At 43.0% G+C, this 23,637-nt stretch overlaps 1 protein-coding gene across 3 annotated transcripts in view; it reads left to right on the top strand.

Annotated features, from left to right (window-relative positions):
• Positions 1 to 9,637: 9,637 nt before the first annotated feature.
• LOC119810637 (zinc finger protein OZF-like) overlaps positions 9,638 to 23,637 on the top strand; it is a 30,997-nt gene continuing 16,997 nt past the window's right edge. For 2 of the 3 annotated variants that reach the window (XM_038324209.1, XM_038324207.1), the window contains exons 1-2: positions 9,638 to 9,741; positions 9,933 to 10,030. The gene's annotated coding sequence lies outside the window, so the exon portion shown is untranslated. The remainder of the gene's footprint in view (positions 9,742 to 9,932; positions 10,031 to 23,637) is intronic. The other variant, XM_038324208.1, reaches the window with a different exon arrangement.

Below are 23,637 nucleotides of genomic sequence, written 5' to 3'. Positions count from 1 at the left end.
CTTTCCAAAGCAAAAGGCTGATTTATCTTGTGATATAGAAGTACCTGTGATGGGAATGGCTAATTGGAAGTGTCATCAGTGTACACTCTGAGACCCTCTTTATCCACCGCTGCCCTGCACCCTATCTTGGGCTTTCTGCTGGTGGCAGTGTCTGATATGATGCTCTATTAGCTTTCTGATGCTGGCTTATTCTTGTTCTGCTTGCTGTGTAGGCAATAAACTCATTCATTCCTAACAGAAAGCACCACTACCAAGGATCATCTGCCATACAAAACAGTGTTCATATGTGTGAGTGTTGGCCCACACCTTCCAGGACAACCGTGTGGAGGTCTAGTATCTTTTTTTTTTTTTTTTTTAAATATTTATTTATCTATGAGCCACCATGTGGTTGCTGGGAGTTGAACTCAGGACCTTTGGAAGAGCAGGCAATGCTCTTGACCACTGAGCCATCTCTCCAGCCCGAGGTCTAGTATCTTGCTTTAACCTTGTTTGAGACAAAGTATCTTGTTCACTGCTGCTTATACCAGGCTAACTGGCCTGTGACCTTCCAAGGACTCTCCTGTCTCTAGGCTGTATTTTGATGTGGGAGTGAGTGCTGAGATTGTAGATGCATGCTGCTGAGTTTGGCTTCTAGAGATACAACTTCAGATTTTTATGCTTGCAAGGCAAATATTTACAATAGTTATTTCCCTATAACCCTTGTGATGACTAATCTTGATGGCCAACTTGATTATATCTGGAATCAACTAACATTCCTGCAAGGGATTTTCTTGACAGATTACTTGAAGCAGGAAGACCTATACTACATCTTCTGTGGCACCAATGTAAAAGGACGTGGAAGAAGGGGACTCCTTTTTGCCTGCTTTGCTCACTGTCCCTCGTGAATCCATCTACTCTGTTACCGAGGCATTTCCTCACTAGTGTTAGAACCAATATCTTTGGGATTTCAACACAGATGGAAGATTAGCAGCTTTCCAGGCATCTTTCAGGACTCCAGTGCCAAAACAGGACCGATGAGATATCCAAGTCTTGTGGACAGATTAACCGAGATTCTTGCCCTTTCTTGCATGAGACAAACATTGCTGGACTACCCCTACTGCATCCTGTACGCCAACATAAGAATCTTCTTTTCTTATATCATGAGGGTTTGGATGACAACGTCACCTATGGGCTCCCATATTTGAATATGTGATCCCTGTTGGTGATGCTGTTTGGGGAGGCTTAGGGGGTGTGGCCTTGTTGGAGAAAGTATTATGGAAGTAGGATTTAAAATATCAAGAATTGAGCCATTTTCACTTAGTTTTGTGCTTTTGTTTCCATATGTGAGTTCTCAACTTTCTGTTCCTGCCACCGTGCCTGCTACCTGCAATATTGTTTCTGTCATTATTGATTCTAACCCTCCAGAACAATAACAGTAAGCCCAAATATATTCATTCTTTCCTATCTATCATCTATCTATCTATCTATCTATCTATCTATCTATCTATCTATCTATCTATCTATCTACCTATCTATCTACCTACCTGTCTATCTATCTATCTATCTATCTATCTATCTATCTATCTATCTATCTATCTAACTATCATCTATATTTGCTTCATAAGTTCTGTTCCTTTAGGGAGAACCCTAATATATCCTGTTTCCATTTTTGTATGGGGACTGAGGAACAAATCCAGAGACTTCTGCATGTTAGGTAAGTGCTCCAGATATTCAGGTTTTCACTAAAAAAAAAAAAAAAAAAGACTTATTTTTGTGTATATGGTGGGTATATGCAAAGAGTGTAGGTATGTAGAGGACCAGAAGAGAGTTTTGATTTCCTGGAGCTGGAATTACAGTTGGTTGTGAATCACTAGATGTGGGTTCTGGGAATCAAACTTGTATCCTCTGGATGAGCAGCAAATGTTCTTAACAACAAAGGCATGGCTCCAGCCCTGCCCCTTAAAACAAAGCAAAATAAAACAATAAACAAACAAGCATAAAGCCAACCAACTTTTTTGAGATGGTTTCACTATGTATCTCTGGCAAGCTTGCAACTCTCTATATAGACCAGGCTGGCCTCAAACTCACAGAGGTCCATCTTTCTCTGCCTTCTGAGTGCTGAAATTAAAGATATACATCACCGTGCCTGGCTTTAAAAACCTTTAATTTTTCTTTTAATTATCTGTGTGTATGATGTGTATATGTGGGTACCCAATCACTGTGGCGTTCCAGTGGAGGTCAAAAGGCAACTTTGTTGGGTGACATCTCACCTTCCACCTTTACTTGGGTGGAGTTAAACTCTTTTTAGACCAGGCTGGCCTGGAACTCACAGATCCACCTGCCTCTGCCTCTGCTGGGATTAAAGGCGTGCGCTGCCACCACCCAGCCCCAATTGTTTTATTGTTGTTGTTGTTTTGTTTTTTGAGTTAGGGCTCTTACTATGTCCACTTAGGGAGTTTGAGGCCATCTTGTCTACATAAGACCTTGTCTCAAACAAGTAAAAAAAAAAATCGTTTTTTATTTATTTATTTATTTTTTATTTTTTTTTATTTTTTTTTGTTTTTCGAGACAGGGTTTCCCTGTAGTTTCTAGAGCCTGTCCTGGAGCTAGCTCTTGTAGACCAGGCTGGCCTCGAACTCAGAGATCCGCCTGCCTCTGCCTCCCGAGTGCTGGGATTAAAGGCGTGCGCCACCACCGCCCGGCTCGTTTTTTATTTTTTAATTTTTTTATTTTTCCATTCAAAAATTTACACTTCCTTTTGTAAGTTGATTTTTATAGCTTGCAAGTCCAGCTCACAAAACTACCTCCCATGATTCAGGTCAGAGCCATAGCTTAGCGAAAGGAACTTAGGAAACTTACGCCACGAGAGGGAATGGGACACTTCACACACGTGCTGCCCATGTCATGCTCTTTATTCTCCCGACTCCAGTTCCCTTGTCCTGATTGTCTATAATTTCCTAGCTCTAATTCTTTAGTTCCAATTTTGTAGTTCTAAATATTTTTCTACTTCTCTGTTTCAATTCTTTCCTGTTTCTATTTATTTTAAACACACTTTTTCACAGGAGCCCTGAAACAATAATAAAAGAATTACAAGAGTTAATCTTATTGGTCAAAAGCACTAAGGGTAGGGCGCTTCTGTGACTGAGCACGGTTCTCAAGGCTCCTGGAGTGAGACCTTGACGAGAGGGCGGGGTCACAGTGAGACAAGCTTTCAGAAGGAGGCCTTTCATCCACTGGACTTGGCAGGTGAAGAAACGGCATGATGTTTTTTAGGCTGTTTTGTGTAAATAACCTTGGTTAGATGTCTGCGACTCTGACCTTGTGCATAACTGTAAAGTTTTTAACTTAAGATCCATTTACAAAAACCTTTAGTCTGGTTTGAACTTGCTCCGAGGTAAAAATGAGCTGATTGTGTGCAGTTTGTCTTAGACTGAGGAGAGATTTATTTTCTTGTGTTAGCCTGAATAAAAGGAACAAAGCAGGCTTTAAGTGTCTTACAGCCTCATGGGACAATAGATCTAGTTATAAATCATGTCCTAGCATATTTTCTGTATATCAAAACTATGCACTTAATGAGAAGTCACCTTCCTGACCATTCATAGATATATGTGTGCCCAATAGATGGAATATTTTCACAACATAAACACACAAGCAGTGGGAAAACACCCAAAGCTATCCTTAGGGAACAAATGAAGTGACTCAAGAGAATTTCCAGACAGAGGCCAACAGTTGTCTACAGCCAGTGACTCCACCGCCATGCCAAGTGGGGCTCCGTATCAGAGAACCACTCATCTGGCAGATTGACCTGTTGAGCACTAGTTGTCACCTGCTATATGCTCCCATGGCCTCCAACAGTTTTTGGTCATGTGTTTTATCAAAGCAACAAAAAAGTAACCAATCAACAACATTGATAGACTATAGTGATTCTTTGTTTGTAATCTAACAGATAAAGTTTGCCTGAGATTCAGAGTGCAGAGTTTAGCCAGTAGCTAGCCATAGAGGCCAGGCAGTGGTGGCTCACATCTTTAATCCCAGTGCTTGGGAGTCACACACCTTTAATCCCAGCACTAAGGATGTGGAGACAGAAGTGACATGGCTGGGTGGAGAGAGGATTATAAGTGGGAGGAGACAGGCAGGAGCTCATTGCAGTATGAGCAGTCAGTCTGAGGATGCAGTCTGAGGATGCAGTCTAGGCAGCCAGTCTGAGGATGCAGTCTGAGGATGTAGTCTGAGGGATGCAGTCTAGGCAGTCAGTCTGAGGATGCAGTCTGAGGCATGCAGTCTGGGCAGCCAGTCTGAGGATGCAATCCGAGAACAGGATTGCCCTTTGGGTCTGAGGATTCAGTAGATGTAAAAGGTCTCTCTACTGGCTGGCTGCACTGCTTTTCTGATCTCTCAGCTTTCACACCATTACATCTGACTCCAAGTTTTTATTAAGAACAATTAGAATTTGTGTTACAATATGCCTTTATACACATGTATATTAAAATCTTTTTGTTATTTTATTATGTGTATGAGTGTTTTGCCTGCAGTTGTAGCTCTGCAACTGTATCTTTCCTGGTGCCTGTGAGGGTCCCCTGGAACTGGAGTTATAGATAGGTGTGATCAGTCATGTGGGTGCTGGAAATCAAACCTGGGTCCTCTGGAGGAGCAACCTGTGCTCTTAAACAATTGAGCCATCTCCCTAGCCAATATATAAATATCAAATATATAATATATTATGTAATATTAAATACACAATATACTATACAATTATTAAGTATATTATATATAACAAATACATTATGTAGTATATTACATATACTATATAAGTATATAATATTAAGTAGATATTTAACAAAATTTTATTTTAAGTATATGGATGTTTCATCCCCATATAAGTCTGTGCATCATGTGTGTTCCCAGTGTCCATGGAAACCAAAAGAGGGTTTTGGAGCTCTTGAATCTGTACTTCTAACAACTGTGAGCCACCGTGTGAGTGCATTAGAAATTGAACCCTGAGCCATCTCTCCAGTAGCCCTCATTTATATATATATTGAGTTTGTATGTGTGTGGGCATGGATGTACCACGATAGGCATGAGTGCATGTCAGAGGAAAATTTATGGGAGCTGATTTTCTCATTCTATTATTTTGGTTCTGGGAATTAAACTCAGGTTATCAGGCTTCAAGGCAAGTTCCCTTACCCACAATATCATCCACACCTCACATGTTCCATGGATGGCTTAAGGAACAAAATGAATACCAAACATATATATTTTTTTTATTTCTGAATCTACTGATGGCTTATTTATAATCTTCTGAGACTTCTGTCTCTGCAGGAAAATCTGGTGGTTGTGGGAGCTGAAGCTCAGGGATGAAATACTTGCCTCATATTTAATCTCCAACACTGAAAAAAATGAATAAAAATAAGGGAAGCCTGCTAACGTGGCACACACGTGCCACTCAGCATATGTAGAATTCAGAGGGTAACTTCGTGGGGTGTCTTCTCTCTTCTACCTTTCTGAGGACCCTGGGGTGTGAGGCAAACACAGGAAACATCCTTACTGCTGAGCCACCTCACTGGGCTTCCTTCTTTCCTTCTTTCCTTGCTCATGGGTCCCTGCCCCACAAGTTCCCTTTTTTCATCAAGAAATGAAAAGCCAGTAGCCCCAATATTTTGGAAGTGAAGGAGGATCAGGAGTTCAAGGCCATCCGCCATCCTGCGTCACATGAGTCTCAGTCTTAAAAAATAAAGTGAAAATGGGGCTTAGGATGTAGCTCAGCGATAGAACCTTTGTGTAGCAAGCTTGAGAGTACTTGAAGCATAGTCTGTAAAGAATTTTTATAATTTAACATTTAACTGCCATCTATTGCAAAAAAAAAAGCTTCTCTGAAGAGAGCTGAGGGAGGTATAAGTCTATTGGATAACAGTAAGTCATTAGGACTTGGTTTAACACTATGTCCACTTAGCAGAGCAATAGTGGTAGTTCTCCCATAGGGCCTATGACCTCTCTAGTCACAGTTGTCTTTGTGTCATTTGTAATGCCCGACGAGGTCAAACAATAAGTAAAGGGCTATAGAGGGAGGGGCTCGAGGGAAGGAGGACATAATGCATTTATATAAAGGGGAAAAGGAGAATAATGAAACAGAAAAGGTTTGAATAGGGTGGAACACGGGAGGGCAAGGTAGAGAAGGGAATAAAAGAGAGATAACTAACACTAAAGACCTTTTAAAAGAGTCATATGAAAACCTACAGCAGACGCTTCCTAAAACATATATGTAAATAAAATTTTAATGGAATTACCCTATGATGGGTTGACAATGCCCCTTCTAGATATCATGGAATAACAAAAAGTCCAATGCCAGGAACATACTGTACACTGCCATCAAAAAGTGATCACCGAATTTTTAAAAATTTTTTTGAGACAGGGTTTCTCTGTGTATCCCTGGCTGTCCTGGAACTAGCTCTGTAGACCAGGCTGGCCTCAAATTCACCCAAAAGATTTGTTTCCTATTTATGTGTATTCATGTATTTGTGGAGTGGCTGCAGACGCCAGAAGAGGGCATCAGATCCCCTGGAGCTGCAGTTAGAGATGCTTGTGAGCCGCGCAGCATGAATCCTGGGTTCTAATCCACGTCCTTGGGAAGAGCTGCAAATAATCTTCACTGCAGAGCCATCTCCCTAGCCCCTTTTATGTGCTTTTTAGTCAGCAAAGTAAGGTTTCATTTCAGCATTTTTATACATACTTTGTTTTGGTTGACTGTCCTCCATTTATTTCTGCAATTCCCACCTCCCCAAAGTGTACACCCTCCCACCCCCTTCCAATTTAATGCCTCTATTTCCACCTCTTAAGCTGTTTTTGTATATGTATGGGTGTTTCTTCCTGCATGCATGTCTGGGCATTAAATGCATGTCTGATGCCCTTGGAGGACAAAAGAGGGCATCAGGTACCCCTGGAGCTAGGTGGAGTCACAGACAGTTGTGGGCCACCACGTGTGTACTAGGAATTAAACCAGGGTCCTTTGGAAGAGAGACAAGAGCTTTTCATCACTGGGCCATCTCTCCAGCTCAGTTCCTTTTTCTTTAAACCTTTCTTCTCCCCATTCATGGTTCCCTTTCTAGGTCCATGACTTACACACACACACACACACACACATTAAAAGCTAGGATCCATATATGAAACAGTAGTTTAACATTTTGTCTTGTTTTGAAACAGGATCTTACTCAGTATCCCTGGCTGGCCTTGAACTCAGAGATCCACCTGCCTTTGCCTCCTGAGTGCTGGATTAAAGGTGTTTATCACCATGTTTGGCCTAGTTTTACTCTGAACTACTCCAAAAATAGAAAATATACAAGTTGGTAAATTGCCTCTAAAAAAGTAAGCTATTTGGGCCAGCAAGCTGTCTCAGTGAGTGAAAGAGAAGCTGAAACCAATGGTAAGAGAACGGACTCCAGAAAGTTGACCTCCATCGATTGCCATGCACATGCCTGTAACACACATGCATGCGCACACCACCACCACTAAATATCAGAAAAATATCAGGCCCTCATGTTAGCTAAAAGTTCAAGGAACCCAAATATTCTTTACAAATACAAATTTCCTCCTACAAACTGATCATTGTTTACAGAAAAGATGGGTGAGAACAGCAAAATAGTTACCAATCCAACATGTTTGTAAGCTGTATTTAGTAGCACACATATACAATTTTATTATTTATTTATAGACAGGGATTCACTATGTAGCTTAGGCTGGACTCCAAGAGCTCTGATTTAATACAACAGTTTCCAAGTACACAGCTTTCCTTGAGGCGCTTCCTTGGAATTCGAGAGTAGTCTTTTTCTCAATGTTCTTTCATTCAAGGAATGAGGCGTTTATTGTGCTCTGAGTTGCTGGTGATACAAATTAGTGCAACCAGCTAGTATGTGTAGAAATACTATCCAGTAGTTCAGGCTGGTCTTGAACGCACTATGAATCCCGGACTGGCCTACAACTCTTGATCCTCCTGCTGCAGTCTCTGGAGTGTGTTGGGATTGCAGAAATGTCTATGAAAAAATTTTTAAGATTTTTTTTTTTATTATTTGTGTGTATGTACATATGAGTATGTGTGTCTGCAGAGACCAGAAGATGATACCAAATCCCTGGAGTGGGAGTTACAGGCGATTTGAGGCATATCAAGTAGGTGCTAGGAACTGAACTCTGGTCCTTAGGAAGAGCAGCAAAAGCTCTTAATGGGTGAGGCCTCTTTCAGCTCCCGAAAAACTTGAAAAAAAAAGTGCAGTAGTGGAGAGTGAACTTAAAGACTTGACTGTTCTGGGCAAGTACTTGGCCACCAAACTGTATTCTCAGCCATCATGAATAATTACTGGAAAAAAAAAAGTGCCAGTGAATCAGTGTTCATAACTTCCCAGAGGCCACCCCGAGAGAAAAAAAGCCTTGCGGCACAACTTTAGAATGCATGTTACCAGCATTACTTTGTAAAGTAGGAAAGACTGGTTCATTTGATAAATTGCAAGAAATAAAAAACTTTACACTTGTGTGTGGAGTGGCAGATGAAGCTCTGTTGGCAGACTCCTTGAATACCATACACTAATACCCATATACCCTATAAATCCGGAGGCCGGAGACTTAGAAGTCCTTGGCAGTCTACGACCTTTAATGCTGGCCTGGGCTACAAACTCCCGACTCAATGGGGAACGAACACACACACACACCCCCCACACCACACACACACACACACACACACACACACTGCAAACGCACACACCGCGAATGTGCGCCTACCTTCTCCCCCTCTCGCCTCCCACACGCGCGCCTACACCCCCCACGCCCCAAAGCCAAAACAAGCCACGTCGGATGGAGGAAAAAAAAACAAAGGAAGTTCAAAAGACTCAGAATTTACAAAAAGATCATTTTTATTTATGATTTTGGAGACAGGGTAGCACGTATCCTAGGCTGACTTCGAATTTACTATGCAGCGAGGATTGCTTTAAATCTCTTGTCTCCCTCTTTCAAGTACTGGGAATGAAAGACCTGCACCATCTCCCCGCGCTGGAGATGAATTCCAGGGCTTCCGGCGTGTTAGGCAGGGGTTCCACAAACTGAGCCCGGGGTGGGGGTGGGGGTGGGGGTGGGGATAGGGGTGGGGGTAGGGGTGGAGGTGGGGGAGGGCGTGTACTTTTATCCTGAAAACTCAACGGAAACGACTGGGTGCAAGCACGGTGTCCAGGCACACAAAGACAGGTCGACAGAAAGGTGTCTGGGAACAGCAGTGACTGAATGGGCCAGACGGATCATTTTTCCTGGGCTGGCAGATTATGCAACATGGCTAAGGGCACCGCGAGCGTGAGGGAGAGGCCCGACAGAAAAGCTTTTGTCAGCAGCATCTCCATCGGGCATCCCCACCCCCATCCTCGCCCCACCGGTCCGCCATCAACCGCGGCACACCCGGCCTGGTTCCGCCCCTCGCCCCGCCCTTCAAGGCCTCCCTTCGGACGGCTACTTTTTGGCTCTTTTTCCGTCGCAACTCCCCTTACGAGCCCACCCGAAGAAAGGTGCGACTGCCCAGACGCGAGAACAAACAGGCTTTTTTCCCTCTGGCCTGAAGAGATCCAACGTGGCCGATATCTCCGAGCCGGAAGCGGAAGTGACGTCATGCCCACTACCCCCCCTTTTTCTCGGGGCTCCGAGACCTTCTCGGCGCTTGTCCGGGTGCTCTCCACTCTGCTCGGGGAGGATTCGGTGAGCGGGTGCGGGGTCCGGCACCGGGAGGGAGAAGACTAGGTAGGCCTCGGCGGGAAGGTGGGCCGAGCTGTGCTCGCGGGGCCGCGCGTCCTCCGGGTTCTGTAGCCCTTCCAGGTGCTGCGGCCCGAATGCACATCAAGACGCAGCCCTGAGCTGTTTGCATCCACCTTTCTTCTAAAGCCTGTGCAAAGTAACCTTTGTGGAATTGTTTTCTCTCCCTCCCTCCCCAGAAAGAATAGACTTTCCGCCATTGGCATCACATTGAGACGCTGCATCTTCCGATCTCGGACGGGGCGATTCTCTGCTGCAGCCGAGCTTTGGCCGAAAGGTGGGTGAGGACAGGCTTTTCCTCGCTTTTTGTTTTTCTTTTTTCTTTTGGTGTGTGTGTTTGTGGAAAGGAATGTTTTATCCAAAAATTTCGCTTTTGTGGGACATCTGTTTACCTGAGACATATTGCACTCTGATTTTAAAAAAAAAAGGTACCTTGCAGGATGCATTTATCTGCATGTAAATATAGACGTACGTAGACCCTACACGGGTCTCTTTGTGTCGAAAAAAAGTCAGACTACCAAGTTACTCTCATTTGATGCTGGAGGTGGAACTCGGGACCTCATGATGCTAAGCTCTCTCCTGCTGAGCTACACCCCAGCCCAAATAGTTAGCTATTGTCTGACCGCTGTAGGCCTGTGCCTCCTTGCAGACTTGAAAAAATGGAGGCTTTGTTAGGTTAGTACTGATTGGCTTTTTCTAAGGAAAAAGAAAACGTTTTATGGTGAACTATTTGAACTAAGTTGAGAATTTCAGGCATGATACTTTGACAAAATGGATAATGCATCCTCTAAATGAAGCTGTCTATCCAGTAAGACCTCGGTAGTCAATGTCTCAACCCAGAGAATTGAAAACAATAATATCTTCTTTGTGTGAAATCAGAATTCTTTATTGTTATAAAATTGGGTGTTTTTGCATCTAAGATCTCTTAAAAGTTTCTTTGTTTTTGTGAATCTAGGACATTGTGTATGTTGGGTAAGCTCTCTAGCACTGAGCTATAAACCCAGACCTCTCTAAGGCATTTTTCTTTTTGTTTATTTAGTATATTTAAGTTATTTTTTTTAAAAATTTGATATTTATATATGGGATGCGGGTTTATGCCTTCGAGTGCACTGTCCCGGCACGGCAGAAAAGGCATGGGTCCTTGGAGCTGGAGTTCCAGGAGGTTGTGAGACACCTGGTGTGGTGTTGGGAACCAGATCTCAGGTTCTGGAAGAACAGTACGTGCTCTTAACCGATAAGTCATTAATCTCTTCAGTTCCCCTCTTCAAGGTTCTTACATTGAAAATTTCAAATGGCTTTTAGAATCTTTGAACCTAGAGCAGTGATGTTTATTATGCTAATTTTTTCAGAAGGTGTGTATTTCCCCCCATTTCTCTGTATATTTTGATGGTTTGTTTTTGTAGACATTTTTGTTTGTTTAAAAAATTCTCTAGCTGGCTGGTGGTGATGCACGCGTGCATAAAAAATTCTCTAGCTGGCTGGTGGTGATGCACGCGTGCATTTAATCCCACCACTGGGGAGGTAGAGGAAGGCCAACCTCTGAGTTCGAGGCCAGCCTGGTCTACAGAGTGAGTTGCAGGACAGGCTCCAAAGCTACAGAGAAACCCTGTCTCAGGGAAAAAACAACAACAACAACAACAAAAACAAACAAACAAAAAAGGCAAAAAGTTTTCTCCATTTTAATTTTTTTAAAATATTTATTTATTTATTGTGTATACAACATTCTGTCTGTGTGTATGCCTGCAGGTCAGAAGAGGGCACCAGACCCCATTACAGATGGTTGTGAGCTACCATGTGGTTGCTGGGAATTGAACTCAGGACCTCTGAGCCATCTCTCCAGCCCCTTAATTTTTTTTTTTTTTTTTTTTTGTAGACTAATTGGTGCTTTGGCTGAGTGAGTGAAGTGGGAAAGCTCTTGCCAGAATATTTGAGGCCTTGGGCTTCATCCTCAGCACTACAAAGGGGGAGGGGGCAGTGAAAGAAATCCAGCCTAAGCTTGTTCTCAAAACCCAGAATAAATGGATTACAAATTGATCAGAGTTTTGGAAGTTAATATACTCTATTGAGTTAATACATCCTATTGGTATATGAGAGTACATAAGAGAACTAAAAGTGAGTGTGTGTGTGTGTGTGAGAGAGGACCAGAGACAAAAGCCTTGGGGTGGTGCTGGACCTTGGACTTGGTAAGTGCTCTATCACTGCACCCCCAGTCTTCTTACCTAAGTTCTTAAACTAGTTTTTATTTTGTCCACATGAGTGCTTGTTTGTGCCATGGTGTGTGTGAGGAGGTCAGAAGATAACCTAGTGGAGTCCATTCTTCCATTTTGTGGGTCTGGGAGTTGAACTCAGGGAACTGTAGACCTTTGGGCTTGGTGGCGAATGCCTTCACCATCTCTCTGGTCTCTGGGCTTCTCCTCTTACCCCCTTCCCCTCGGCAATGGTAATGGTTCCATATACCTTTTTACTTGAACATATTCATTGTACAAAATAATGAGTTTCATTGTGACATTTTAATGCATTCATATAACGTATTTGGATCATATTCATTCCCAAGACAAGTGAGTTTTAAGTTGAGGCGAAATGATAGGGTGTAGGACTCACCATGTTGAAAGAGAAGGAAGTAGGCGGTAGAGAGCATGGTAGGCAGTGACTAATTATATTCGTACAGTGCAGGAGGAGAGAACCTTAAGAGTCAGTCCCAGGCTTGACAATAATTCCACTCATTTTCTTTGGTGGTACACAAGTCTTATGGTAGAGACAGGCAGGAGGATTGCTGCAAGTCTGAGGCCAGTCAAGGCTATATAGCAAGACCCTATCTAAATGGAACTCAGTGGTTGAGAACCCTGGCTGCTTTTGCAGAGGACCTGGGTTTGATTTCTAGCACTCACATGGCAGCTCACAACCGTCTGTAATTCCAGTTCCAGGAGAATCTAGTGCCCTCTTCTGGCCTTGATGGGCACCAGGCATACAAGTGGTGCACAGATATGCATGCAGGCAAAACACTCATACCTGCCTATAAAATAATCACAACAATGAAACAAAACAGGGTAGGAAATCCACCTGTGATAAAGGAAATGTTGTTCCTAAACAGTCAAATCCTCTTTGAGTGGTTTTTAGGCTGTCTCAGATTTCCCCTGTCCAAACTAGGACTCAATTTCCCTGGGGGAATGAATGTTCTAGTTCTGCTTACAGGAGGAACCAGTCCTGTGTGACTGCTTACAGATACCGACGCGAGTTGGAACCCCTCCAGGGTAAATGACCAGAAGACTCCCCTGCCAGTGTGGTGTAGCTGGAAATATCAAGGGATATTTATACTTTGGCTTGACAATATCCATGATATTTTCTATACTTGCCATTTAAGGGACAGAATAAAAATTGATGGTGTCAGCCAGGTGCTGGTGGCTCACTCTTAATCCCAGCGCTTGGGAGGCGGAGGCAGGTGGATCTCTGAGCTTGAGGCCAGCCTGGTCTACAGAGTGAGTTTCAGGACAAGCTTCAAAGCTATATACAGAAACCCTGTCTCAAAAAACAAGCAAAAAAAGTTCATGGTGTCAAAGGAGTAAAAAAAAAAAAAAAAAAAAAGGAAACTAGGCATGGTAGTAATAGTAAACACTTGTAATCCGAATATTTTGAAGGTGAAGCAGGAGGATCCTGAGTTCTAGGCCAGCCTGATTGATATCCTGAGTTCCAGGTAAACTTAGGCTGCATGAGCTCTTGTCTCAGAAAACCCAAACAAACACATTAGTGAGGAGTTCCTACCATACAGCTGTAAGGTTGTACACATTATGCTGGTGACAGAATTTAGTGAAGAAGTAATTCCAGCTGTTGGTAGGTAGTATCTGCTAAATGTTTGAATATTCTGACTTTATAGTGTTAGTATAAAAGTAAAAACTATTATTTAAATATTACTTAAATGTGAATATTGTTGAAAATATTCACAATTGTTATCTGAAATTGTATTCAGTGAGAAACAGCGGTGGGAGCTGGGAATAAGGTTCAGCTGACAGGTTGCTTGCCCTGGGTTCGATCTCTGGTTCTGTGTACACTTGACTGTAGTATATATTCCTGAAATTCTGGGAGTCAGGTGGAGACAGGAGACTCATCTTAAAATTAATTGGAGAAATAAATCAGTGATAGATACCACACACACAGATGAGTTTCTTTGACATCTCCTTTTTGTACCCTTGGAATTCAGAACCTTGTGAAGGCTAGTCAGGTGCTGTATTACCAAGCTACATTTCTGTCCTCCACTCAAGAAAGCCTGCCTCTGTCGAGTCATGGATTTGACTTTATTAGAAAACACTTGTTTAAAAAAATAAAAAGAGAACATGTGTATACTTACTAATTAGTGTATTTAACATATTCACTGACTTAAAATCTCACATGACTCAGTATGATGATAAATACCTGTAATCGTAACACCTGGAAGATAGGCAGGTGCAGCTCAGGGCCAGCCTGAGCTACATAGCAAGCAGCAAAGGTGGAAGGGGGAGAACTAGTGTTGTACTAAAGCATGTGTTGAAGGAAAACTTGAGGTGTCCTGCAACAGTCCGTAATGGGGTTGTTCAGCTCTTTTGCATGTGTTTGACATTTTTAATAGTAATTAAACAAGTCTGTATTCCAGCTAAGAAAATACAAAGGAAGTTGTAACTCTTCCCCAGAGTGAGGACAAACAGTCCCCTGTAGACATGATATCACTATCACAAACCATATTCATTAATCCTCATGTTTAGACACATTCTGAATGAGTAGTAGTATTACCCAGAGGTTAAATTAGAGCTAGGACTGGTGACTCAGTCTTGTAATCCCAGCTACTGGGAAGTAGGATAAGAAGATTGAAAATTCAAGGTCATCAAGGGTTATAATGTGAGTTCAATGCCAGCCTAGTCAACTTAGTGCGACTGTTTCAGAATAAGTAAAAAAGAGGGTTGACTCTCAGTGGTAGCACATGGAGGCCTTAGGTTCCATCCCCAATATCAGAAATGGCAGCTGAATTATAAGGTGAACCTGGCAGTGGCAGGACTGTGAGTGAGGTCAGTGCGGGCTATATAATGAGACTTTGTTTCTGAAGGAGAATAAAACATTTAATCTCCAGTGTTTGCAAAGAAAAATGGAAGAGAGATTGAATGTTTGGGAGTTATTACAATCCAGTGGAAAAAGACTGCAGCTCCTGTCATGTCGCTTAGGCTGGCTTTGAGTTCCTATCCTCCTGCCTCAGATTCCCAGTTGTTAGGAGTACAGCTGTGTGCCACCCCCTGGCTTTAATCCCCCTCCCGCCATAGCTGCTTTTCAGTTGTTTCCATATTTCCTTAACAAGAATATGTTCATTCTCTTCCTTTCTCTTTATAGATTTTTAGGTGTGTGTGTGTCTCCAAAAGCCAGTGGAGTTGGGTCTCCCTGGAGTTGTGAGCTGCCAACATGGGTGCTGGGAATTGAACTCTGATTCTCTCTGAGAGCAGTGCATGCACACTCCCTACCACTGAACCATCTCTGCAGCCCCTTTCCTTTGTTTTGTTTTTAGTTGTAACTTTCTGTTAACTTTATGCACCATGGGAGTATATTGGACTCCAGATTTCCTTTGTTAGTTGGTAACAAACGATGTAGCCAGTGGGTTAGTGCCCCATTGCCTTTTGATTAGGTATTTGGTGCTAGACACAGCTCAAATGACCAGGTGACAGTCTTTATTTCCAGTGTCATCTGAGGAATACCTTTCTAAAAGGGAACTGAAGGCAAAAATTCTTGGCTTAAAGCCAATTTCATGTGTACTTATGTGTTCTCCCACTCATTCTGTGGGGGAGACCATGCCATGTAAAGTCCTGATCTAGCCTTCGATGTCAGAAGAAAGTGTTCCATTGTTTGATGTATGTGATGTAGGCATTTGTTGCATCTTTTTTTGAGAGGGACTTCTGCTCCGTAGCTCAGAATAGCCTCACATTCGCTGTCCTCTTTCTACATGCTGACCTACACACACACATCACCATACCCATGTGCTGTTTTCTTGGGGTGGGGTGGGTGTGCAGGTATGTTGGGTGAAAATAGTCTCACTATATAGCTGAGGCTGTCCTCACCGTGTAGTCTAGGCTAGCCTTGAACTTGGACTCCTCCCTCCTCAGCCTCCTAAGTGCTGGTGTTACAGCTGCCTGCTATCTTTTCCTGACTCAGTGGTTGCATCAATATTGTATAAGTAAAGACTTTTTTATCACTATTTTCTTAATATAGCATAACAACCACATAGCATGTATATTGTAGTAGGGCTTTTTGTTTTGTTCTTTGCGTCAGGCTCTCTTGCTGCTCAGGCTTGCCTTGAACTCTATCCAGGGATAATCTTGAACTCCTGATCTTCTGTCTACACCTCCTAATGCTGAGATTACAGGCATATGCCAGTACTGGTTTATGCTTTGCTGTCCAGTGATTGAACCAAGGGCTTCATGCATGGTAGGCAAGTACTTTGCCAATAGCGCTACATTCTAAAAGCTGCTCTAGATATTGTGAGTAATCTGGTGATGCTTTCATATCAAGAAGTACATAAGTGATACACAAATAATATGTGGTTTTTTTTTTTTTTTTTAACATATCGTCTGCATATTTTGGGATCTGCAAGGTTTATGGAGCCTGTTGCCCAGGGACTCCAGGGACATCTACTGTGTACCAGAACACTGAATCTTGGGTTGGGAAGATGGTTAAAGCCCTTTCTGGGTTCTGGAGAATGGAGTTTGGATCCTTAGAGCCTACATAAATGTTGGGTGGGTGTGGCAGCCAGTCTATAATTTTAGTCAGGAGGCAGAGATAAAAGGATCTTTTGAGTAAGCTGGCTAGTTAGACTAGCTGAATCAGCAAGCTCTCAATAAGATGGAGAGCAATGGAGGAAGACTCTTTATAATCAAATTCAGGCCTTCTCATTAACATACTCAGCTGCACCTACATTCATGCCTGTGATGGCAATTCTTGGTTGTCAACTACATCTGGAATTCATGAAAACCCAAGCTGCTGGGTATGCCTGTGAAGGATCTCTCTCTCTCTCTCTCTCTCTCTCTCTCTCTCTCTCTCTCTCTCTCTCTGTTCCTTCCTTCCTTAAAAATATTTACTTAATTTTATTTTATGTACATTAGTGTTTTGCCTACATGCATGTCTGTGTGAGGATATCAGATCCCCTGGAATTGGAGTTACAGACAGTTGTGATTTGCCATGTGGGTGCTGGGAATTGAATCCAGGTCCCCTGGAAGAGCAGTCATTGTTCTTAACACTGAGCCATCTTTCCGGCCCCAAGGGATATGTTTCTCAATTAAATCACTTGAAGTGTGAAGACCCACTTTTAATCTGGCTATTTTGAGGTGGGAAGAAACACCTTTAATCCAGCTCTTGTGGGGAGGGAAAGATCTCCCTTTAATCTGGGGCATACCTTCTCCTGATATTCATTCTGTAAATTCTGTTCCTCTAGAGAACCCTGACTGATAACAGTGCCCCATGTGTGAACATGGATGGATATACATATGAAAAACAAGAGACAGAAGTATGTGTGTGTCTGTCTGTTCATGTATATTCTTGTCCTGCCTTTGACTTTTTCTGTTTACTGCAGAGAATCAGTGTTTTACCACAGAGCAGCTACTCGTATCTGTCCATTTTTTTTTTCCAGTTTAGAACTTGGCAAGTTGTACTGATAGGAAATGCATTTGCTTCCATTTTACACACAGAAGCATACCTTTTATAGTGTGGACACAGGAATTTCATGGATGCTGCCAGGAGTTTTTGAAATTGTTTCCCCCATAACCTATTCAGTCAGCAATATATATATACACACACACACACACACACACACGTCTTGATTGATTTAGTATTAGGAACTCTTACAGTGTTTTAGAATTAGATTTTATTTTTGTATGTCTAGAGGATGTGCCTCAGCTTACCTGTGGAGGTCAGAGGTCAACTTTTAAGGAATCATTTCTCTCTTCCCCAGTGGGTCCCAGAGAGGTCATTAGGCCTTGCCACAAGCACCTTTGCCTGCTGATTTATCTCCCTAGCCCACAACTCTTTGAGCTTTGTCAATATACCCAGCTAGTTCCTTGGGATCCCCCAAGTGGAATATGTGGAAGCTGATAAGGACATTTTCAAACTGCCTGGTCCCTTTAGGACCCTCTGGCAGTTCATCTTGGCAGGGGAGATTTCTGGCTGTCACCCATGGAACAATTCCAGCCCCTTGGGTGTGTCAGTCAAGAGTCTCAGGGGTTAAGTTACTCTGGATTTTCCTCCAGGGAGGTGAAGGGCTAGTTAGAGTAGGAGGAGGAATTCCAAGGTACAATGCAAACAACTCAGATAAGTCTGCTTTTACCCTGTGCTGAGGCTGACCCAGGCCCTGAACTTGGGAGATGAGCACTCTGTGCCACTGACTGCATTCCTGACCCAGTGATTGGGTTCTCTTAGGTCACCTGTGATGGGATTCAGGCAGGTCATAATCTGCTCTGTGTGTGTGTGAGAGAGAGAGACAGAGACAGACAGATGGAGACAGTTTCACTGTGTTGCCCCGGCTGACCTGGAATTCCTTAGCTATCCAAGTGTTGTGGTTACAGGTGTGTGCCCCCATGCTCATACAGATGTTCTTAGCACCATTTTGGTCTTTGTACCCTTAACGAATGATTGGCAATTCCTCATGATGGGCCTCCTGGCAAGGCAGATAACAAACACACTGAGATTCTTTACTGAGAGGATTTTTTTTAAAACTATATATTTTATCCATTCACTTAAAAACTCTCCGTGTGTGTGTGTGTGTGTCTGTGTGTGTGTGTGTGTCTGTATATGTATGTATGTATATATATATATATATGTATATGGGTGCGTGGGTGCGTGTGTATATATATATGTATATGGTGTGTGTGTATATATCTATATGGGTGTGGGTGCGTGTGTATATATCTGTATATGGGGTGTGTATATATCTATGGGTGTGTGGGTGCGTGTGTGTATATATGTATATGGGTGTGTAGGTGCATGTGTATATATCTATGTATGGGGTGAGTGAGTGCATATGTATGAATGTGTGATTGGCAAACTTAGCTGCGGGTCCTTGCCTTCTACCTTGTTTTGAGTCTGTTTTTTCACTATGTTCAATGGGCTTTCTGGTGTTTCTGGGCTGCTTCTGTCTCTCCTTCCCACCTCCTGTAGGCACCCTGGATTACAGACAGCCATGCTGCTGTTGCTTCTTGGTTTTGCATGATTTCTAGGTATTTGAACTGAGGTTTTTGTGCTTGCATGGCACTTGCTTTGCTTGTTCCTCAGCCCTCAGCACTGGGGTAATTTGCTGGTAATAGAGCTCTCCAGAGCTGGGTGGGACCACAGAACGTTATCTCTTTGCTCTCCTTCCCGGTGGTGCTGATATGTCATAGGTGAAGTGAAGTGGGTCTCGTTCAGGACATCTGAAACAAGTGCTAAGCTAGTCCATCACACAGTCTGCCACAAGTTCTCACAGTTTACTTGTGCTTACTGGAGTTGACAGACCTTAGGATTTTGTAATTTTTCTTCCTTCCTTTTTGTGGGAGATTGGGTCTCATGTAGACCGGGCCAGCCTTGAACACTAAGGATGACCTTTAGCCCCTGATCCTCCTGTCTCTACCTTCATAGTGTGGAGTCTGTAGGCACGTGTTTTTACCCTTGGTTTTCTGTAGTGCTAGGGAAGGGACCAAGGCTTCGTGTATGCTAGGCAAGCATGCTGCCATTGAGTCACCATCAGCCCAGTTACTGTCTTCTTTGTCTTGGTGTAGTCATCAGGCTGGCACCGATTCTTGTGCTTCAGCTTCCCGAGTGCTCGGATTATAGGTGTACACCACTACCACACTCAACAGTGCTTTCTGTACTGTTCCTGTTGATGGCAGATTGTTGTCACATGACCAAATATATGGCTTGGTGGGTCAGGTGCCTCAATTTTAGGAAATTTCAGCCATTTGGCATATTGATATCTTGTGTTTATTCAGCATTTATCATATGACATGGCTAAGATTTTCCTTTTGAGAACAGCTTCATCCAGAAGGTGTCAGATTTGGTCCATGTTACCTGAAAACTGTCCGTTGACTTTGCTCCCGGTCTTTGTCAGGGACTGTTAACAGCACCCTGCTTTCCTTGGTCTGCAAAGTCATTTAAGCTAAATGCCAGAGAAGCTTATAATACAGCCTGAGCGCTTTCTTGCTTTGTTCTCATTTAAAACTGGACCCCCCACCCCAAACGATTATGTTGTGTAGCCCTGGCTGTCCTGGAACTCACTCTGAAGACCAGGCTGGCCTCGGACTCACAGAGATTCTCCTCTTGCCTCTCTCCCAAATGCTAGGATTAAAGGCATGTGCCACCACTGCCTGGCTAAAACTGGAATTCCTAAAAGTAGGAATAAATGTTAAAAATGAAGAAAATTCTGTCGTTTGCAGCAACATAGATGAGCATGGTGGGTGTTGTGTTAAGGGAAATGTAGTCAAGCATAAATCCCTCATGAACTGCTGTGTTCATGAAAAAATGAAGGGAGACTCTCAGTGTAGTTGATTAAGTGATGTCCAGTCGATTAATGAGCACAGCTCTGGGTATTTCTATGAAGGTGGTTCCAGAAAGGATTAGATTATGAAGGTTTCAGCTTAATGATTTGATCCATTGATGGATTCAAAGTTTTCATTTGTAACCATTTGGAATATGATGGGACCTGACTGAAGAAAGGCTTGGGCATGTTCTTGGGGGTTGTGTCTTGCCTTAGCTTCTAGTTACTGTGTTGCTCTGCTTCCTGCCTGTCATATGTGAAGAACCTTGTCTACCAGATGCTCCTGCTACAGTGATATTCTGCCCAAGCATGTGCACCAAGCACCCCTGGCTGATCCCTCAGGAAATGAGCAAAGTAAATCTTTCTTCAAAAAATATTAATTTATGCCAGGTATTGTAGTCTTTAATCCCAGTGCTTGGGGGCAGGAACAGGCAAGCAGATCTATGAGTTTCAAGCCAACCTGGTCCATATAGTGAGTACCAGGCCAGCCAAGGCTACATAGTGAGACCCTATCTCAAATACCACCTCCCAAAGTTGTATGTGTGTCCCTCTCTGTGTATGTGTAAGTGGGCATGTGCATCTACTTGTGGGTTTCTTCCTTACTGAGGCATATTGCAGCCTACTAATTCCTCCTTTTAATTTGTTGTTATGTAGTCTGTACCTGGGAAAAGTTCTACAAGGATTTATTAAGGATACAAAAATTAATTTTTGGAGGCAGGGTCTCATGTATCTCAGGCTAGCCTAGAACTCACTCATTAGCCAAAGGTGACTTCCTTATTTTGTGGATGTGCATATATTTGTGTGTACACTGGTCAAAGGACATTCTTTCATTCTCCTCTGGCTTCAGCATGTTCACATGTCTTACATATAGTCACATACACATACTCATACCCACACCCTCCACAGGCTGTCTCACCTGTTAGTTGTGTTCAGTGGATGTGTTGTACAACATGGTGTGTCGAGGCCTGTATTTCTAGCACACAGTTCTATTGTGTGGGGTAGTGGCTTTTGTGTTGTACAGTAGATTGTCCCTGAGTTTTTTAATAGTTGTGAGTTTAGTAACAACAGCAAATGCTTTTGAAAGTTCATTAGAAAAATGAGCTCCCTGTTTCCAGATATCTCTCCGGAATGAGGGTTTTCAAGTAGGTCAGAGATTGTCTTTTGAGCATAATGGGCATAGTGCTTCCCTGGTCAAGGAAGCTCAGGGTGTCCTGGAAGCTTAAGAGTGTGCCTTTCGTTTGAGTCCAAAGAGATCCCTCCATCCCACCTTTCATATTCTTAATTCTTCACTAAATACATTGTGTAGAGTGTTTTTAATTAAAATTTTAATTTTATTTGTATTTAATTTTATTTGCCTGAATGTATGTCTGTGCATGAAGTGCTTTCAGAGGCCAGAAGAGAGTGTCAAGTTCCCTGGAATTAAAGTCACAGATGGTTGTGAGATGCTATGTAGGTGCTAGGAATCGAACCCAGATCCTTCCTGAAGAGTAGCAAATACTTTCAACCTCTGAGCCATCTCTGGCCCCTGCATTGCATAGTTTATTGTATACTTTGATTGTATATTTTTGTGGTGCTGATCATGACATCCTCTGCCTCAAGAATACTAGGCAAGTGTTCTGCCAATGAGCTCTACCTATTTTCTTTTTGTGTGACAGGATCTTGTATTTTCCTCTTGCTGGCCTCAGAGTCAATCTTTGCTTTTCAGCTTCCAGGCACAATTTGTATTGTAACTTTCAGTTTTCAAAGGTGATGCTTCATGTAGCCCAGACTAGTCTTGAACTATGTAGCTAAGGATGACCTTGAATTTCTAATCCTCCTTCCTCTACCTCCTAAGTACTGGGATTAGAGGTTTGTACTGCTATGCCTGGTTTAGGTAGTGTTAGGAGTGTAATCTAGGCTTTTGTGATTCTCTGCAAGCACCACTAGCTGGTATATCCCTGGCCACTTGCATTATAAAAACTTTTTTAAAGACTTTTATTTTTAATTACATGTAGAGATGTACATGTCAGTGCAGATGTCTGCAGAGACCAGAAGAAAGTGTCATGTTTCCTTTGATCTGCCTGATGTGGGTGCTGGGAATTGAACCTAGATCCTTAGGAAAATCAGCCAGTGCTCTTTACCACTGAGCCCTCTCTCCAGACCCCCCCCCCCATGTTGTATAATTTTGATTTTTTTATTTATTTTTATTTTTTAAAAGATTTATTTATTACATATACAGTGTTCTGCTTGCATGTATACTTGCAGGCCAGAAGAGGGCAGCAGATCTCTTTACAGATGGTTGTGAGCCACCATGTGGTTTCCGGGAATTGAACTCAGGACGTCTGGAAGAGCAGTCAATGCCATCTCTCCAGCCCCTGTTTTATTTATTTTTTTCAAGGTTTTTTTTTTAATTTTCTCTGTAGCTTTGGAGCTTGTTCTGGAACTAGCTCGTATAAACCAGGCTGGCCTCAAACTCACAGAGATCCGCCTGCCTCTGCCTCACAAATGTTGGATTAAAGGTGTGCGCCGCCACTGCACAGCTTATACATTTGTTCTAAACCTTTATTTGTTTTATGAGGGCAATTGTTTTGCCCTCATATATGTCTGTACACTTCATACATGGTGCCCATGGAGACCAGAGGAGAACATGTCAGCCACTGTGCGGGTTAGCACATAGTGACTGGAAGAGCAGCCAATGCTTCCAACTGCCGAGCCACTGTAAAGTTAAACCTTCGTACTTTCTTGATGCCTCAGTATCCCTCAGCCATTGTTTTCATTGCCACCATCGATCGTGACCTGCTTATCAATTAAATCCCTCTACAACTTTTGCATGTATGTTCCTCCCAGACTCCCAGGAAAGACTCCTGTGTTTGTCAGTGACAGAAATGCGAGAGAAATGTGCAACATTGCTCTCACGGAAAGATGGATTTAGGCACATTGTTAGAAGTTTCAGTCCTTGATCTCATTGCCCCGTGGATTTAGGCTTTAGGTGAGACTGAGCATCAAGATGCAAGAGCATGGTGAAGGAGGTTGTGTTGTACCTCTTGGCAGCCAGAACAGGAAAAACGACAGGATGGGGCCAAGGACAAGACACACCCGTCAAAGGGAGTCCCCAGTGACCTACTTCCTCCAACTGGGTCTCCCGGAAATATCTACCATCTTTCAGCAAGGCTGCCTGTGATGGTTGATACTGATTTTCTACCTCATAATACCTAAAATTGTCCAGGAAATGAGCCTCTGGGTATACCTGGGAGAGATTGTCTAGATAAGGTAGATTTGGGTGGGGGCACCCTGAATACACGGCATGGGTTCTGTCTTGGACTGGGAGGTAAGTACTGAGCAGCAGTATCCATTGCCTGCTTCCTGACTGCGAGTGCAGTGGGACCAGCTGCCTCAGG

The sequence above is a fragment of the Arvicola amphibius genome, chromosome 3 (assembly GCF_903992535.2).
Source record: "Arvicola amphibius chromosome 3, mArvAmp1.2, whole genome shotgun sequence".
NCBI classification, from domain to species: Eukaryota; Metazoa; Chordata; class Mammalia; order Rodentia; family Cricetidae; genus Arvicola; species Arvicola amphibius.
The sequence above is the reverse complement of the archived record's forward strand: the minus strand, read 5'-3'. Positions and strand labels throughout refer to the sequence as shown.